The sequence below is a fragment of the Gymnoscopelus microlampas genome, assembly GCF_963454915.1.
Source record: "Gymnoscopelus microlampas genome assembly, chromosome: 5".
NCBI classification, from domain to species: domain Eukaryota; kingdom Metazoa; phylum Chordata; class Actinopteri; order Myctophiformes; family Myctophidae; genus Gymnoscopelus; species Gymnoscopelus microlampas.
In genome coordinates this window covers 48,035,642-48,041,641 of record NC_139942.1, presented here as the reverse complement: position 1 = coordinate 48,041,641, position 6,000 = coordinate 48,035,642, and the positions used below count along the sequence as shown (strand labels likewise).

The 6,000-nt window shown below is 44.4% G+C and overlaps 1 protein-coding gene across 1 annotated transcript in view; it reads left to right on the top strand.

The window, feature by feature from the left end:
* The first annotated feature begins 3,247 nt into the window (after positions 1-3,247).
* LOC311045400 (serotransferrin-like) overlaps positions 3,248-6,000 on the top strand; it is a 35,730-nt gene continuing 32,977 nt past the window's right edge. Inside the window, exons 1-3 of the mRNA XM_084057248.1 lie at positions 3,248-3,357; positions 4,202-4,479; positions 5,045-5,213. The gene's annotated coding sequence lies outside the window, so the exon portion shown is untranslated. The remainder of the gene's footprint in view (positions 3,358-4,201; positions 4,480-5,044; positions 5,214-6,000) is intronic.

Below are 6,000 nucleotides of genomic sequence, written 5' to 3'. Positions count from 1 at the left end.
CTGTTGAGTGAGAAAACAATGTTGCTCATTAAGCTAATCATCTTGGGACCCCCCCAAAAATTATTCGGGAACCACTGCTCTAGACCAGTGGTTCTCAATCTTTTCAGCCTGTGACACCCCAAAATAATCATATTTGAACTGGGGATCCCCCACCCTGATAAGCACTTCGAATGTAGGAGTTGAGGCATTCAATTTAGATGTCTCAACAGATAGATATTGTGAAAATAGCAGATCTACAAGTTCACAACGCCTTGCGTTGCGAGGCGTTGTGAACTTGTAGATCTGCTATTTTCAAAATGTTTGCCTCATATATTATTTGACAATTTGATAAAGGTTTGACCAGTTTTTATAGTATAGTTTGTTGATTACTTTTGATGCCATAATCTGGGGACCCCCCCAAAAATCATGTGGGGACCCGACCCACAGTTTGAGAACCACGGCTCTACTGTAGATCATCCATAATCCCTCCTGAAGACAGTTGTGTTGGGTGTGGTGTTAGTTGGACCCACCTGGCAGGAGTCGATGCCCCCAGAGAGGTATCCTGCACACAGCATGGTGTTGGTCACCATGTCTTTGCCCAGGGTGCTCTTACAGGTGCTCTGAGGCAGCAGGGGCACCTTGGCCTCCATCACTACATCAGCTGATGGACCGTCTGGAGGGAAGATCAATATATATATATATATATAATTATGTTATATATACATTTATTTTAAACCAATTCAAATACAAATTGGTAGACAGTTCTCAAAAGTGAAACGCCAAACCTCCCAGAAGCATTTCAGATCAAAGGATCAACTATAATAGTAGTGGTTCTCAAAGTGGGGTTCTTTAGGGGGTTCCAGGGAGTCCCCAGCTAAATATGTACATCACAGCATCACAATCATTTTAACCCCTAACCCCTTCATCCATATTTTATACTTGGCTATTCAAAAATAGCAGATCCACAAGATCCACAAGCGTGTACGTCTGCTTTTTTTTTTTTTTTAAGTGTTTGAAAAACACAAATCTTCTTTTCTGGGGGTCCCTGGAACAAATCCTTTTCAGATGGGGGTCCACGGCCAAATATATATATATATCAATTTGGGGGTCTTTGGGACGAAAAGATTTGAGAACCACTGATTTTTAACACATGAATGATGTTAATCTTTACCTTCATAAAGGGAGCCCCAGCCGGCCACCAGACAGGGGCTGCCGGTGGGGGGGTCGATGTCGGAGGGGAGACACACGGGGGTGACGCGCTCTGACAGGACCACCGGAGACGTCAGCTCCACCAGGGCAATGTCGTTGTTGAATGTCTTTGGGTTGAACTGCAGAGAGAGAGAGAGAGGACAGAGGGAATATATGGGATTCATTTAGTTCAATGGTTTTCAACCTTTTTTGCGTCAAGGACCCCCAAATTGACACACATTAGCCCAGGGACCCCCATTTGAAAAGATATGCCAGGGACCCCCCAATAGATTTTTACGGCTCTAGCAGTGATAATCAACCATTTTAATTTCAAGGACCCCCCAGTTTGATGTGCATTAGGGCTACAGACCCCCATTTAATGGCATTTCTATCTCTGGGACCCCAATTTATATTGTAAAATCAATGTTAATGTAACTCTGAGAGTGTACAAATGGAACCAAATGGACCCGTTAGGGTCCATTTGGTTCCATTTGTACACTCTCAGAGTTACAGACCCATAAGGGTCCATTTTGTTCCTATCTATCATTTAGCTGGGGACCCCCTGGAACTCCCTCAATGATCACTGGTGGTCCCCGGACCACTGGTTGAAAACCCCTGATTTAGGTGGCTGATATTCTTTATTTTAGCTCTAGCTGTTCGTTATTTTGAATGAGGGGTCACTGAACTTGTTCTGAACATGTGACCCTCCTGGTGACGTCAGTATATTTTAACTGACCCTCCCCCAATTGAAACTTTTTAAGAGACTTTAAGAGAGTGATTGTGGACTGGCATGTCTGACCTTCCCCTCCCCTGGGCTCAAATTAAAAACAGTATTCCCTCCCTTGGACAAAGATGTGTCAACTTGATCCCCCCCTGTTTTCATCCTGTGGAGCCCTCCCACAAATATTAAACGGTTCATAATGGGCAGTAATCTTTTCTCTTTCAGAGTTTGAAAAGGGAAACAGAAAAGGGAAGACACACAGGTTCTGGAGAGAAGCATTTTAACCCCAACCTCTGACAGGCAGACAGTGAGGCCACCTGATTGATTGATTCCCTAAACCCTAAAACAAGCTGATAGGAGTTAGGGGCTCATCGTACTGGCTTACGGTGTTTTGAATAAAAGCAACTGACCTTGGGATGAGGGATGATGCGGTTGACCTTGAGAACCTGCTCACCAGGGTCGGTCTTGGTGATGTCGAACTCCCCCATCACTGCCGTCCAGTAGCTCTCACTGCGGCTTCTATATGTTGAGACAGAGGCGGTCAGTGGCACTGGTCACTTTAAAGGACCATACAATATTTTTTTAACATACTGTAGGTGGGTCCTTTTAATAATTTTATTTCTCAAAACCATGCTATTCATGATTGTTACTGAAGTCTGATGCCTCTCAAAACATATCAGATGTCACAAAACTTAAACAAAATAAGTAATTTAGCTTGATTGTGCCATCATGTATGTATGTGCATGGGGCTGGGAGGGGTGAGCACAATGCACTTAAATTACAAAAATATGATGGCACCAACATCAGAATTGCATTTTGATCAAGTGTGGTACGTTTTGAGTAATCTCTCAAGAGCAGATTCAGAGCTACGCTCAAATGCAAAAGTTAAAAACGCTGGGGCCGCTGTTTTTCCTTTTTATTTGACGATGGGTTCCCAGATTGCATTTTGAGTGATTTCGAGGCCTCACTGTCAAAAAGGCTGGTATATGCCCCCCCTTGAGACAACAAAGGGACCTTACTGCAGGGTATGTATTTAATAATACATCACAGCATTCTCTAAATAAAAAAGTAGATCAATATGTATATGACTGCTTGCATTAACTGATGAAAAATGTGCCATGTTGTGCAGTAATACAGAGAAGTGAAGTTGCATTGAGATTCATCGGAATGCATCGTTGAATCGAATCGTTAAGAGGAAAATCATAATCGAATGGAATCGTGTGGCCAGTGCCGATGCACACGTCTACATGGACTCACCCTGCAAAGCAGTGTGCCGCGGTGACCACCCAGGAGCTGTCCACCAGCACCCCTCCACACATCAGCCCTCCGTCCAGCTGCAGGTTGACCAGCCAGGGCCAGCTGCCCGGCGTGGCGGGGGAGCCCCCTACGATCCTGGAGCGGGGCTGGGTGACGTTCTGCACCCAGGACGACCGCTGACCACACACCGCTGCATGGGGACAATTAATGTGGTCAGACATTTGTGTGTTTTTTCGTAAATGAACGCCCTAGTTGATCATAGTAACAGCGTCACACAAAAGCATCAAAAGTAACATATCCGCAAGCTTTTGATCTTGCGGATATGCTACTTTTGATGCTTTTGAATTTGAATCCTGAAAAGTAACAGTTTTGGACGTATGAGGTTTCCACCCGACAGAGACCATAAACACATTGCCTAAAACCACAAAATTAGTCAAAATTAGCTCATACTTATTTGACCAGTTAAGCCTTATTCTTTACTTAAGAGTTTAGGAAAATTAAAAAACATTTTGAAAATGTTTGACTATAATGACATGGCCAAAAGAGGGACTTGTAGTTAAATTTGTAGTTACATTTCTCCCTTTCTTCCATTGAGACATGGAACTGTCTCATTTTTAGATTTGAGCTAAAAAGCATTATTTTACACTTTGGGCTATTCAAAAATAGCAGATATACAAGCTCGTAGCGCGGCACCAAGTGCCGCGCTACGAGCTTGTAGATCTGCTATTTTTGAAAAATCGTGAAAATGTGTGCAAATCTTTGAATATATATATATTTTTAAAGCAAACATTTTTAACTCAAATCTTTGCTTCTGGGGGTCCCTGGAACAACATATTTTGATGGGGGTCCGCGGCCAAATACATATAATTGTGGGGGTCCTTGACATGAAAAAGATTGAGCACCACTGATATAGAAACATACGTTTTTCAGAAAACTGTTGAGATTTAAGAGACATGTAGAATCGGCTTCAGGTAAAAAAAAAATGGTGTTGCAACGTCAGCTTGTTATTATTCTCCCATAATGTATATACTGGTATATATATCCGTGCATTATTAGGTCACCTTGTGTGCGTGTCTGCGTGGCTGGCTCCAGGTTCTGCATGGTGTTCAGTAAGCTGCACTGGAGCACGCGGGCGCTGCAGCTCTCTCCCATCACCCTGATGCAGCTCTCTCTGTCCAGCTCGCCCGCCTGGCAGCGCCGCTGGTAGAAGCCACAGGCCTGGCTCAGGGCCCAGCTCCGCTCACCCTCCTCCGGGATCTTCTGGGCCTTGCTGATCACGTCACAGCTGGGCTCGGACGAGGCGCGAGCAGGAGAGGCTGGTGGGGTGGAAAAAGGTGAGATTTTTAGACAAAGTGTTGGACAAGTCAGTGTTCTGCTGAAGTCAAGTATTCAAGTATTCGAAAGTACAAATTTAGCATTTTCTTTTAACCCATTAAGACCGGGAAAGTCATTTTAGATTTTAACCACTTTAACGGTTGCCGTGAGTGGCGCGCTACAAGCTTGTAGATCTGCTATTTTTGAAAAGCTTGAATGTTTTTAATTCAAATCTTTGCTTCTGGGGGTTCCCTTAAACAACATATTTTGATCGGGATCGGTGGCCAAAAACATATAATTTTGGGGGTCTTTGACAAGAAAAAGTTTGAGCACCACTGATATAGCAACAATAGTTTTCCAGAAAAATTAAGACATCTGTTGGAGACATTTGACAGTTACAAATGTTCACTTAAAAAGATAGATATTCAAAGATTTGCACAAAATGTTCAAGATTTTTCAAAAATAGCAGATCTACAAGCTCATAGCGCGAAATCTTAAAATGACAGAGATGCGTTCCCGGATTGAACGGGTTAAGAACCGCTGCATAAATAGAGTAATTGTGTTTTTATTATGATCCCCTTACAGCAGGAAGTGGAGCGCTGTCCGCAGTCCTGAAACAGACACGGGACGCAGTCCCTGCAGCCGGTCTCGGCCCGACTCCTCTCGGACGAGGCGCGCTCCAGGGTGGACAGGGCGCTGGTCAGCGCCGCCTCCAGGACCACCGTGCCGCGGTCGGACAGGGCTGCAGACAGAGGTAAAGGAGGGGGAAGATATGGTCACAGAGAGGTAAAGGAGGGGGAAGATATGGTCACAGAGTGGTAAAGGAGGGGGAAGATATGGTCACAGAGAGGTAAAGGAGGGGGAAGATATGGTCACAAAGGGACAACAACAATGAGGGAGAAACAAGAGAAGGAGAGGTAGGAGAAAGAGTGAGAGAAGAGCACAGACAGATGTTTAATTTACGCTGCTTGTAGCCACAGCGCCCAAGTTTTTATCTATAGCACAGTGGTTCTCAATCATTTTCATTTCAAGGACCCCCGTAATGCAACCAAATGGACCTGTAAGGGTCCCCCTCATAAGGAACCCTGAGGTTCCCTTTGGACCCCACTGATCTAGCAACAGTCAGACTGCTGAACAAACCCTAAGCTTGTCTGTCGCCTTTGCCTTCATTGATTTTGTGTTATATCGAATGCTCTTTTTTTTACACTTTTATCTAGGACCGTTGTGAGCTTGTAGATCAGCTATTTTCGTATAAATCATGGCTAGACTAGACAAGGGCGGAGGAAGTGCTGAACCCCAAACAACACGGTACTACATCTGTTACAGCTGCCGCATTCGCGCTGCAGTGAAAAGGCCGCCTTCGCTCGTTGGGAAATTCATCCTATGACCATGCAGTCCAACGTGTCGACGCTGATGCATGCGGACAGTCTGCCCGTTTAAAAACACGTTGAAACACTTTTTTTTTCTTTAAAGGAACGATTTGGCAACAGGTCAAAAGAAAATAACTTCTAGGTCATTTCACAGAAGAGACCGTCCTTGGC